At 38.8% G+C, this 13,912-nt stretch overlaps 1 non-coding gene across 1 annotated transcript; it reads right to left on the bottom strand.

The window, feature by feature from the left end:
* Window positions 1–911: 911 nt before the first annotated feature.
* LOC114005760 (U6 spliceosomal RNA) lies at window positions 912–1,016 on the bottom strand. Its single transcript, XR_003547586.1, has one exon. It is a non-coding gene; the product is annotated as a U6 spliceosomal RNA (small nuclear RNA).
* Window positions 1,017–13,912: the final 12,896 nt, after the last annotated feature.

The raw sequence follows: 13,912 nt of genomic DNA, 5'->3' as shown, positions 1-13,912 counted from the left end.
GCTCAGAAATAATGACATGTGCCATTGATATTCACAAGCTATACCACCTAGCTTGATTCTGAACTTTGCACAGATGCGCGTTTGTAACAAGGGGTTAAATGTTCCCTTACATACCAGCCTATTTGATGAAGTGACATAACGAGGTTTTCTTCCCACATCTACTGGTTCTGACCACAAGCCAGCTGCCTTTGCGCACTTGCTTTTACCCAGTGCCTTTACTTTTTCTTGGTTCTTGAGTCTGGCAGACTGTAGTCAGTAGTAACATACTGTCACCAAGCACAATTCAGCGAAACACACTTCAAACAGAAGAACAATATCCTGTTCCTAGGGTTTAGGCACGGTCAGATGTTAGGAATCCAGAAAAGACCTACAGTTGAGTCAGTAAAAGACATCAGTCATCGGTGCAGTAAAAAATGGTTAAAAAATAAAGTCAAATATGCTAGATGATCCAGAGTCCACAAATGAGGTGGCAAACATGTGCTTGGCACAAAAGAGGAGCGAAGGGATGGAAATAGCTGGCAGACCCCGATACTCTCTGCTAAAAGCCCCCAACCTCTCTCTCTTCCTTTCATCACCATATTTTCAAGATGTGCCTTTTATAAATTCTTCTGCTTCCATTCTGGCCACTGTTCAAAGTGTACAATCCCACCTTATCTGTTTTTCTTACAAAACTGTCCCTGCAACAGAATAATCCCATTTAAGGACCAGTTAGCACCTTGATGGCCCAAGTAACTGGTAGAAGACCCCTACTCTATCCAAGTCTCTCCTGCTGTTCTTCTGACTCTTACAGGAATGTTCAAATAGCTGTCAACACGTACTATGTGGCTTGTGAAGGTCATGACTGTTCCTCCATCAAGTTATTGTATTTGTTACCTTGTGTTGTTTGCTTCCTCTTGCATCTTTTTTTTTTTTTTAATATGGAATGCTTCACGAATTTGTGTGTCATCCTTGTGCAGGGGCCATGCTAATCTTCTCTGTATCATTCCAATTTTAGTATATGCACTGCCGAAGCGAACACCCTCTTACATCTTTGAGAGACATGCTTTTTTTTCTGTTTCATGGGCAACATCTCATACCTAGGGTAGGGTAGGGCTCATTGATAACAGGAATTGCTTTATTTATCTTTTGTTGGCAATATCCAAATGCCAAGGACATTGTAGGTACTAGGTGCCAATTACATGTCTTTTAACTGATTATTGGGCTATCAGAAAAGTCATGACATATTTTTTTGCTTTTCTATGCATGGAATACATTATGACTTTTCTGACAACCCAATAAATGACATTTCCTTCCAGTGCTTTAGCTGTTTAGACATCAGTTTTTAGTGGCCTTCTTCTCTAACCAGTTCCACTAATAGCCTTCATACTGAAATTATTAGTGATCACTGTGGGCGTTGGGCAGGGGAAACACAACTTCCACACCCTGACTATTAATGTAAGAAGATTCATATTAGATACAGAATTAGTGTCATGCTCGATTCAGCCTTTCAAGTCTTAAAAACTGCTTCAAACCACATCTGGTTGATCTAAAAAACAACTGGAATAATAGTGCTGCTGCAAATCTTGGTCATGGCCTTCAGCAGAAGAGAAAACACACAGTACGTGATCTCATGCCAGACACTGTGAGGGTGAACAGAATGGAAAGAAGATCACATGCAGCCACTGAGATATCTAGAGTTAAGGGGATAAGCCAGACATTTGAACATATCTGAAACTGCACTAAGGATTTGAGCTTCCCAAAAGTTTGATAGTCAATTGATTTATGTTCTGTAACATAAGGACGATTATGAAAGTAAGAAAGTGCCCCTGTCTACGGTTGTCCCTGTCTCTTCTGCTCCTAGGTTTCCATTCTCTAGCTTTCTCATCTGTGCTAAATAATTTAAACTGTACTCATGCTTCCCATCAACACACACACACACACACAGACAAAAGCCATATGATTAAATTATTTGATACAGAAAAGGCTTTTGATTAAATATTACATTTCTTCATGATTAAGACTCTCAGCAAAATAGGTCTAGCAGGGACATTTATGAACACACACACACACACACACACACACACACACACACACACACACATTCTTTCCTTAATTGTCTATGACTCTATCTTGACTGCAGTGTGAAAAAATGATTTTCTTCTGAATTCAGGCAAACTAAGGTGAACATTTTAAAAATGAATCTTTGAGTAAAAGCAACTAAGAGAACACAAAACAAAGAGTATAGTCATAGATGAGTTTCACAGAGCATATATTCATAAGCCAAACTGACTTAAGTTTAACAAATTAGACTGGCTGGCACCACTTATTCTCCCATACTTCATTTATGAACCCTTCCCACACTCAGCAAATTTGCCATCAAAAATGACTGCCATGACTAGGATTCAATGGCACAGTCGGCTCAGTTACCTCAGTTATTTCTTCCTATTTCTGTACGTGATTTTTGGTGGTTACATATTTTGTTTTAGATACAATTCCAAACAAAACCAAAAGAAGCTAGAAAAGCTAAAGTCTTTTTGTAATTTCATTCACTACCGACTTCTTGAAAGACAGGGCTAAACTCACTGCCTTCTCTCCACTTGACCACCTGCAATTCACTCCTACCCCCACTGTATTTGGGCATCTGTCTCTAACTCTTCTCTTTTTATTATTTTATACATTCAATCACTGTACATTACTACAGCTTGTGAAATGAATTACCCAACATGAGTACACGTCACACTAATCCAGTTGAAGAGATCGTACATGTCATCATCAACAGGCAATGCTCTATTTCTGTGTCACTTAAATGTCTTGCCTCTCTTGTTTTCTCCTTGATTCATTTCCTCTCACTCTCCCCCATCTCCCATCCTCTTACCACACTGTCCCCAATATCCATAACCATTTTCCATGCTTCTATATCCTCTAATCTTTCAGTCTCCAGTTCTTTTCTAAAGCTGTTCTTAGAAAGGTCAGCCACAGTCTCCCAACTGACAAATTCAGTTCCCAGAACTCATTCATTTGTTCTTTGATCCTGTTGACCAATTCCTAATTCTTTCTCTTGGTTTCTATAATCCTAGTTAAATTCTTATATAAAAATGTTCGCGTTTTTGTTTCAAAATTAACTTGAAAGGGCTTTTAAATAATAGGAGTTACTGGGACCAGCAGTTGGCATAATGGCTATGTCACTAGACTCCCAAGTAGTCGACTGCAGTTCGAGTTCCAGACTTTACGGTTTAAACTCATGCCGGGTGCGTGTGCGTGTGTGCCCAAGATCCTGAGAGGAGAATGGAGGAGAAAGGATTGTGGTGTGGCCATCCCTTCTGGGGGGTGATTTCTCGCTTTCTGTCTCTCTGTCCCTATCTGTCTTTCTGGAGAGCGCACACGCCCTATAGCAAAACCCTTTCCAAAAAAAAATATAGGAGTTTTTACAATATCACATGCCTTTCTCCCACCTCTCTATTCTCTGTCAGTGACGTTACATTTGCATTTTTCTTAAATATAGCTATTTATGGGCCAGCCCATGGTGTGGTGCTTACAGAAAATGAATCTACATGGCCAACTGCATAGTATGAGTCTCTGACATGGCAGCTCAAGAAACATGTCAGGCACATGTGCATGTGTGCCTTAAATCCAGAAAGAAGGAAGAAATGGAGAAGGGATTGCAGTGTGACAAATCCCCTATGTGGGAGAGAGTGATTTCTCACTTTTCCTCTCTGGTGAGTGTATACTCCCTAGAACAAAACAAAAAAACAAAAATTAATGTAGATACTTATTTTCCCCTAATTTATACTCATGGTCCCTCTCCCCCACCCCACTCCATCCCCAATTTTTTCTACTTACGTACCTCCAATTCTCACTGAGTAAAGACTTCTTTGTTGACCTCATAAATGCCGCCTGGTGGTTCCCATTTCCAACTATATTCTGTCCAACTCCATGCAGACTGAGGCACTTCACTCTCGCTACTTCCATGGCCTGAAAGGATAGATGGAAAGAGTAGTCTAGTCTACCTACCTCAGACAAAAGTATAGGTTTTTGCATTTTAAAAGCATACTTACTTTATAAGGTATATTTTGGATTATATCACTTGTCACACTATTCATGAGTCCTTGCCTGTAAGAGCTCTCATAGCATATCACACAGATTAGTTCCCCTTTGTTCTCCAATATGACTATTTCTAGTTTACAAACTCTCCAAGGACAGACCTTGATCTTGAAGGCTTGTTATGTTATATAATACAGTGTCTCACATTAATTCACTCACATGTTAACTTATTTTTATCAAGGAATATTTATTTAATGCCTACCAATACTAGAGACAATCTTGGCCTTTGGAAGCACAGTAGTGTACAAAACAAATACAGTCCTTACCTTCAAAGGAGTAGTCAGAGAAAATAATCAAGTAAAAGGAAATAAAATGGGGCCAAATGGTGGTGTAGTGTTTAAGTTGACTGAATCTCACATCGTTGACTGAGCAGTTCAAGTCCTGGACCCAGTACCATGAAAAACACACCAGATGAGGCTAGAAGGTGGCATGAGGATTAAGGCTCTGGATTCCCACATGCCTTAAATCCCCAAAATCCAGAATAAGATGGGAGGAGAAGAGATTGCAGCATGGCTATCCCCCTGATGGGTGACTTCTCACTTTTCCTCTCACTGTTTCTCTTTCTGGCTCTCCTGCAAGCACATGCATAAACATTAAAAACAAAGCAAAGCAAAACAAAACAAAAACACTGGGTGCATTTGCATGTGTGTCCAAAATCCTGAAAGGAAGAGATGGAGGAGATAGAATTGTAGGATGACAATGTCCTGTGGGAAATGAGTTCTCACTTTCCCATTCTCTCCAGTGGAAATTTTTTTTAAAAAGAGAGAGATAAGAGAGAGAAAGAAAGAATGAAGAGAGAAAGAAAGAAAAAAGAAAATTAGATGATTACAGAATTGGAAGTGTAATGCAGAAAACAGTGTAATGAAATACAGCCTGACATGGTAAGGTCAACTTCACACAGAAGTTCAGGAGGGCTCTCTGACATTTGAGCTGAAGTCCAAGTGATAAGAAGAAGCAAGCGGAACCCGCACTTAGTGTAATGGCTGTGTCACTGGACTCCCATGTAGTCAACGGCAATTCGAGTCCCAGACCTGGCAGCTTAGACTCACACTGGGCGCGCGTGTGTGTGTGCGTGCCCAAGATCCCAAGAGAATGGAGGAGAAAGGATTGCAGTGTGGTCATCCTGCCTGGGGGGTAATTTCTCACTTTCTGTCTCTCCATTTCTCTTTGTCTTTCTGGCGAGCACACAGGCCCTCTAACAAAAATCTCTCAAAAAAAAAAAAAGAAAGAAAAAAAGAAGCAAGCCACAAGAAGAGCTTGTAGAGTTCATTGCTCAGTGTAGAAACAACATTCCAGATAAAGGGAATAATAAGAAACGTCCAAGAGGAGAATAAAGAAGCTTGGAAGGTATAGTAGCAGGGAGGACAACAGTAGATACTGGAGATAGTAAGGATAGGACAACTACAGGGGTAGGTGATAGAGGAAAGGAGGGGAACAGGGGAAGAAAAAAGAAGTACACGTAAGTGACAAAAAAATTAAAAGCTATTTGCTGATGATAATGTATATAGCAATGTCTTTGTCTTGAGTGATATGCATGGTATTCATCCTGGAAAAAGCAATGTTGTACACTGTAAAGATATATGTGATTAAATGTAAATTAAAATTAAAAAAAAGTGGACAGGAAGGAAATTGTATAAGACTGTATAGTCTTTGTAAAGGTTTTTGGATTTAATTTTAATTCACCCAGTAGGAAAATATCAGAGTATTATTCAGAGAAGTTATGTGATCTAAATTTAGTACTTAAAAGACCTCACTGGTGGGACCAGCAGATGGCGTAATGGTTGCATTGCTAGACTCCCACATGTGACCATGGTTCAGAGCCTACCTGGTAGCTTGAACCTCATACCTGGCATGAGTGCTTGTGTGCTCAGGTTCTCAAGAGGAGATTGGAGGAGAAGGGATTGCAGCGTGGCCACCCCCTGGGGATGATTTATTGCTTCTGTCTCTCTGTCTCTGTCACTTCAGCGAGTGCATGCACCTGGAGGGAAAAAAAAGAAAAGAAAAAAAAAAAAAACTCTCAAAAGTAAAAAAAAAAAGACCTCTCTGGCTGTTATATAAAGAACAAACTGTAGGGAACCAGCAGTTAGCGTAATGGCTATGTCGCTGGACTCCCACACAGTTGACAGCAGTTCGTGTCCTGGACCCGGTGGCTAAAAACTCACGCCGGGCGCGTGTGCGTGCATGCCCAAGATCCCAAGAGGAGAATGGCAGAGAAGGAATTGCGGCGTGACCATCCCCCTGTGGGGTGATTTCTCGCTTTCTATCTGTCTGTCTCTCTCTGTCTGGCGAGTGTACACGCCCTGTAGCAAAAACTTCTCCAAAAAGAAAAAGCCCCCGAATAGCAAAAACTCTCCCAAAAAAAAAAAAAAAAAAAAAAAAAGAACAAACTGTAGCGTGGATGCAGGAGACTAGGTGAAAAATGGTGCAGAAAACCAGGCAAAGAATAATAAGGTTTTAACTAGGGTAGGGCTTTTAAAGTGGGGAGAAATTGTTGTATTTGTGATTGATTTTGGAGTTAGTACCAACAGGATTAGCACTGGATAAAATGGAGTGTGAGAGTTATTGTGTAGTAGTTACTTAATAAAGGTTTGTCAACTGGATAATGGTTTATGAGTTCAAGTGCCTCCCAAGTAGGTGATCTAGTAAGATCCTCCGAGTATGGATTAACGGTATAAAAAACAAAATAGGGTTAGGGGATGCGTAAGTATAATTGGCACCAAGGGAAGACATGCTATTTCGATTCCAGTTTATGGCCAAATCCTTCAATTTCCTCTTGCCTCACACAGAACACTCATATTTCTGTACCTCCTGGGGTAGGTATCATGCATTTTGAAGTGATTTAAAGTAAATGAATAACACAATCTAAGAATATATATATACACACACACACACACACACACACACACATATACGTGTGTGTGTGATGTCTGCCTTTATATTTTTTTGAGGGAGAGCAAGGTCCTTTTATGTTCCTAACACAAAAGACCCCAGAGTAAATTGAGAGTTTAGGACGAAATCAATCTGTTATTCAGCTGTAATTAAAAGAACCTAAGTTCATTAATGCACTTTTTAATAGTTAAAGTAGTGAAGGAAAAAAAGCTTCTCCACAAATGAACAATTTCTTGTGAGTTCTTTAAAATCGCCTAATTACTCCTAGGCCATCTATCATCACAGGTAAAAAATAACAATGTTTAGAGGGAAAAAAATGTAATGACTTTTTAAAAACTTAAATAAGAGTTTAATTTGTAGCAGTTTTCAAAGGTCATCAGTTAGTCAGTCATTTCAACTCTTTAGACTCCTTAGACAATTCCCTAAACGAATGCCTTCACTGTGCTAGAACTGACTTGGGCATCTCAATGCAGACAAAGCCCAAAAGGCCAGAACTTTCCACTTACAGAATATATACTCTGTCTGGGTCTTTTCTTTAATTAACATCTATTTTTTCTAAGGTCAGACAGAGAATAGAAAGCAGGTTTCAAAGAGCTACTATTTGATTTTTATGTAGTTTCATTTTTTTTCCTAGCCCACATACGCTTCATTTAGATATTGGATATGTGAACCAATACTAATTTTTGTAATTCTATAAGCTAGTGCCATGATAAATTTTAATATGCACATGAATTATATATACTAATATATATATAATTAATATATGTTATATTAATTACATATGCACTTTCACTAACTTTGTTTATGTTTCTCCCTATCATTATGGGAAAACATGCACAACACTTGGGGATTGTTGTCAAGCCTCCTAGAATTACAACTTTTCTAGAATGAAACGAAAAACAAATTCCCTTAGAGAAAGCAACAGGCTCGTCGTGAGCCACAAGAGCTTAGGAATAATGCCTTGCCTCGGGACAGAGGAGAAGAAGTAGGAGGTTTAGTTCCCCATCAAACCTAACCTAGGTTTAAATAAGTTAGAAGAAGCTCTTGAACATCAAGTCTACCATTAAACAGTCACTGCTACAATTCACTACATAGGGATCTCAAAAGCATAACCCTAGGCTGTCTACTTACTCAGTTACTGATCTGGCACCAGGCCCATGACTAACTCTGGGCTCAGCTCTGCACTTTGAAGAATATAAAAAAATATATAAAAGACAGCCTTCGGGCCAGCACATAGTATGGATTGAGAGTTTAGGACGAAATCAATCTGTTATTCAGCTGTAATTAAAAGAACCTAAGTTCATTAATGCACTTTTTAATAGTTAAAGTAGTGAAGGAAAAAAAGCTTCTCCACAAATGAACAATTTCTTGTGAGTTCTTTAAAATCGCCTAATTACTCCTAGGCCATCTATCATCACAGGTAAAAAATAACAATGTTTAGAGGGAAAAAAATGTAATGACTTTTTAAAAACTTAAATAAGAGTTTAATTTGTAGCAGTTTTCAAAGGTCATCAGTTAGTCAGTCATTTCAACTCTTTAGACTCCTTAGACAATTCCCTAAACGAATGCCTTCACTGTGCTAGAACTGACTTGGGCATCTCAATGCAGACAAAGCCCAAAAGGCCAGAACTTTCCACTTACAGAATATATACTCTGTCTGGGTCTTTTCTTTAATTAACATCTATTCTTTCTAAGGTCAGACAGAGAATAGAAAGCAGGTTTCAAAGAGCTACTATTTGATTTTTATGTAGTTTCATTTTTTTTCCTAGCCCACATACGCTTCATTTAGATATTGGATATGTGAACCAATACTAATTTTTGTAATTCTATAAGCTAGTGCCATGATAAATTTTAATATGCACATGAATTATATATACTAATATATATATAATTAATATATGTTATATTAATTACATATGCACTTTCACTAACTTTGTTTATGTTTCTCCCTATCATTATGGGAAAACATGCACAACACTTGGGGATTGTTGTCAAGCCTCCTAGAATTACAACTTTTCTAGAATGAAACGAAAAACAAATTCCCTTAGAGAAAGCAACAGGCTCGTCGTGAGCCACAAGAGCTTAGGAATAATGCCTTGCCTCGGGACAGAGGAGAAGAAGTAGGAGGTTTAGTTCCCCATCAAACCTAACCTAGGTTTAAATAAGTTAGAAGAAGCTCTTGAACATCAAGTCTACCATTAAACAGTCACTGCTACAATTCACTACATAGGGATCTCAAAAGCATAACCCTAGGCTGTCTACTTACTCAGTTACTGATCTGGCACCAGGCCCATGACTAACTCTGGGCTCAGCTCTGCACTTTGAAGAATATAAAAAAATATATAAAAGACAGCATTCGGGCCAGCACATAGTATGGTGCTCGAGGTGCTAGACTCTCCCATGACTGACCACTGTTCAAGTCTCGAACCTGGTGGCTTTCTAACTGCCAACCCTTCCCCCCAACCCCACCATCTTTGTTGAGAACACCTGCCTATAACAAACTTAAAATAATAATAATAAGTCAAGAAATAAATAAATAATTTTTTTTAAAGACAGAGAGAGACAGCCTTGCTCTCTAAATAGGGACTCACTGTCTTTGTGGTCTGTCCCCAGGTAGTGATAAGAACTTTGATTAGAAGGTTCAATCTCTCTGAAATACAAACAGAATTAAAAGTAATTATAGGCTAACGTGCTGTATGTGTTTAAACTGTAATTTGTATGAGGAGTAAAGTAAGGCTGTGCTACTTGTGGAAGTAGAGACAGCTGGATAAAAGGAGAGGAGAAATACAGACACACAATTCATCACTGACAATCTTTCTGAAGGTATAAGAGTCAAACTGCACATGAACCAAGAAGAACCTAATGCTTTAAAGTGGAACCCAAAATGGGATTGAAATTGAAGCAAGCGAGAACTTTCTACAACCAAATAGCTGAGAAAGGGGCACTGGAACAAGGGGCACTCTCTGTTTCAAATATATTTTTGGTTGTTTGCATTACAGATTGGAAGCAAAGGCATCAGGGAGAATGTTCTTACAGCTGCAAAAGGGCTAAAGAGAAAGGAGGGGAAAAGGTACCAGAAACTTGGGGAAAATGCATCTTCAGAGTGTTTGTAAGAACTGTAAGCTGAAACGCAGGTCATCCAAAACTGATGAAACTAGGGTAATCATAGTGGACAGAGCTTTAAAGAAATAGCAAAAAATATGAAAGCCAATAGAAACCAAGATCAAGAACTGAATCCATGGCATAGCTTCATATGTGGGTAACTTCTCTGCTCTGGGTAACAAAGTTAAAACACAGAAATTACAACACTTTAAAAGCACACAATAAAACGTCGGTAATGCAAAACATTTAAGGAACACAAAAATGGGAAATTATCTGTTGATGATAAGGCGTATGATAATATCTTTAACTGGACTATTATAGTATAGTACATGACAATGTAGTACGTTCTTATCCCTCACCCTCATTTTTATTCTCACAGCTACAATAAGGTGTGTTATCTATGTTTAAGATAAAGAAGTTGAAGCTCATGGAATCCAAGTGGTTCGTACTGTGTCATACAGGTAATTAGTGGCCAAGCAAAATGGCAAATCTCTTCATCTCTCTCCAGTACCCTTTCCAGCATATCATGTTACATCTTCTTAGCAAACAAGGTCATCATATATAAGCCCATTTTTATCAATCTGAGAAAATGTCTAAAAATGTCATGCAAGCCCCACATAAGTGGATTCCTTCTCACTCTGCACCAAATACCCCTGGACCACTGTCTCAGCAATAGTCACCCTCGTCTCCTTTCAGTTCTATGCCCTGAACTTGCTGCAGAACTTAGTATATGATGCACCTTCTGCCTAGAAATGGCTTCCTTCTCATTTTATGCTAGTTCTTTAAGCTTAAGTGTAACTTCCCTCAGGGAAATTTTCCTTGAATTCAAACCTGTCTGAAATCCCTCTGTCACTTTATATTGTTCTATATATACTACTTCACTGCATAGCATAATTTTATTTTACATTCATTTAAAATGATTTACATTAGCTATCAGGGTCTTTCTCTCCCACTAGCCTAGAAACTCCTTGAAGGACAGCCAGTGTTTGCTTTGCTCACATCTCTGCCTAGCCCAATGCCTGCCCCACTGTTCATTGAAAATTTGCAGACCAAGGGAATGATTGCTGAGATTGCTTGTCATGTAGAAATCATTAGCTTTCTGAATCAATTTATCTATGCTGGATATTATACCTAGATCATATCTTCATACATGGGAATTATTTAGTGTGCTAGTAAATCTGGATCCCTATTCTCAGATATTTGAAATTGATTTGTCAAGTAAGATCTTTAAAAGGATTTTAAGGTCTTTAAAAGATAAACATATCTTTAAAAGGATTCCAGCATATTAGTCACCTTTTGCTCAGTCTTCTTTTTTATACTAAGTCTCTCAGGTGTTTCTGTTACTTGTAGTTCATAGACCGTATATTGAGAAATACTGCCAAAGAAAATTAGTACATAACTATTTTATCCTGAGGCTATATATAAATTAAATATAATAGATAGTAGGGCAAAAGCATTGGTAAACACAGATAAAGAGAAAGAGACAGAGACAGAGATTAAAATATACAAAGATAAGTGGTCAGAATCCAAAATAGAATAGGTTTGATCTTCATATTATAAAAGTGATTTATGTAAGTGAAATAAATGATATAGAGTGTTTTCAATCCACTGTCATTTAGTTATACTTGGGTTTTAACATAGCTATCACCTTCTGCTGTTCAATCTTTTCCTCTAATACACGGAAAATATTCATTGTTCAATGCAAGATATATTCATAAACTGAGCTGATCTCGATGAGTAAACAGCATCAAATCTTTGGTGAGTAAACACCAGCTTTAAAACATCATTCAAGGAAGGTTAATATGAATATAAAGAAAATAGGCAATGTGTACATGAATATTTATAATAGCTTTAGTAGAACACTTCTCAAAAACTGTCACACATTGCAAGTAAGCCATTACACGACAAAAAAATGTACTTTTGAGTTTCTACCTCTACGACTCCCTTCTGTACATGGATAGAAGATCTTTTATGCAGGAAGAGCCTTTTTGAGTCTTAAAGCCATTCCTGGTGTGAGGATAGAGATTGTGTGTGTGTTAAAGCTCCAAGTTTCCTTCTATCCTCAAGCAAAACTATCTTCCCCTGCCTCTCCTATCTCTGTTAATGTCATCACCATCCACCAGTGACTTAGCTGAGAATCCTGGCAATAGAAGTCAAGCTAACAATGAGCCCAGTACCAACACAGATCAACCAAGTGCTCTGACTCCTTCATTGTGGTGAAGGAGACACATTGAAGCAGTGCAGCATTTACTTTCTATGGAATTTCATAGCATGCTTCTGACTCTGGAACCCCAAGATTTTCACCAAATGGCAGGTTTATCTTCCATCCTCTGTAACATACGTGTGGTTAAAAGGATTCCAGCATGTCAGTCACCTCTTGCTCTTCTTGTCCAATTAGCATGATGCCATATATATAATGGATATGTGTGTTGCTGTGAGGTTTGTTCAACCCATCCAGATCACTTCAGGCCATATTAAGACAGAGAGCAAAAGAGTTAATAAAGCCCCGGTGCAAAACTGTAAATGAATATTGCTGTCTGTTCCACATGAATGCAAACAGTTTTTGATCCTCTCTCCTGATTTGAGGTAGGAAAGAATGCATTCTCCACATGAATGACTACATACCATGTACCCAAAGCCTTATTAATCTGTTCTAGCAGCAATACCATTCTTGCCACCCAAGCGTCTCCACTGTGCTAGCACTCTCTGGGATCTATCCAATTTCTGCTGAGGTCAGTCTGGTAAATTAAGTGAAAGTAAGTTAGGACCACCACCCTACATCCTTTATTTATTAATGTTTTTATTTATCTAAGGTTTTTGCCATATAGCATATATGCTCACCAGAGAGAGCCAGTGAGAGGGAAAATGAGGAATCATCCCCCAGGTGGAATGGGCATGCCATAACTTCTCCTTCATTCTCCTCTCAGGATTCTGCTTCTGCCCTGACCCCACCTCTCTCTCCCCCCACACACACACCTGGCATGATTCTCAAGTCATCAGGTCCAGGACTTGAACCATGGTCAGCCATGTGGAAATCCGGTGCCTTAGCCACCATACCACCTGCTAGTCCTCATTCTTTATATTTTTAGTGGAGGCATTAAGCTCTGCTATCTTAGCCAAGTATCATATTGTACTTGATTTACTCTTTTATCCAAGGTGGGGGCAGTTTCAGAGTTTTCTGCTCCACCTTCCCCACCGTGGTTGCTCTTACTGCATAGGCTAAGGACCAATTTGGGGGAGAGGGGAGTGTAAGTACTATGACAAGTACAAAAGTTACAGCTATATCCAGGAAGGGAGAAATAATCATAGTGGGCCCGTGAGGAGTTAGACTTTAGCCATAATTCCAGAATTCCTTTTTATTATTACTACATATAGTCGGCAGCATTATTGATTGTCCCTGATATTACCCTGGAGATGGTAGGTTCTATCTACCATCTCTATAACTCCAGTCAAGTCCTTTTGCCAGTCATAATGGTTATTTCAACTACCTGGTTTCTATTGGGTTGTTGGGATAGTCAGGTTGTATTTATGCATAGGAAAACACTTCATGACTTTCCCAATAGCTTAATGTTTCTTAAGTGCTGGCAGGAGGCATTTATCATTTTAGGCCCCACCATATCCATGAGATGAGCAAGCCTCATGCTGTGACTGCCTTCATGGCTGTCACTCTGGCCTGCGAAGGAAAGCTACCACAGTTGTCTGTTCTTGGTTTTACTTTTATTTTGTAGTCATGTTGGCTGTTATGTTTCTCATTGGTGCATTCTTGATGGTCTTGGTGAATAGTTTATCTTCTGGATCCCTGTCATAATCGTGTGTTGGATTCTCTGGCCTCATATAGTGC

The sequence above is a fragment of the Tupaia chinensis genome, unplaced genomic scaffold, assembly GCF_000334495.1.
Source record: "Tupaia chinensis unplaced genomic scaffold, TupChi_1.0 Scaffold144378_1, whole genome shotgun sequence".
NCBI classification, from domain to species: domain Eukaryota; kingdom Metazoa; phylum Chordata; class Mammalia; order Scandentia; family Tupaiidae; genus Tupaia; species Tupaia belangeri.
Note: the sequence above shows the minus strand (reverse complement) of the source record. Positions and strands in the feature narration are given on the sequence as shown.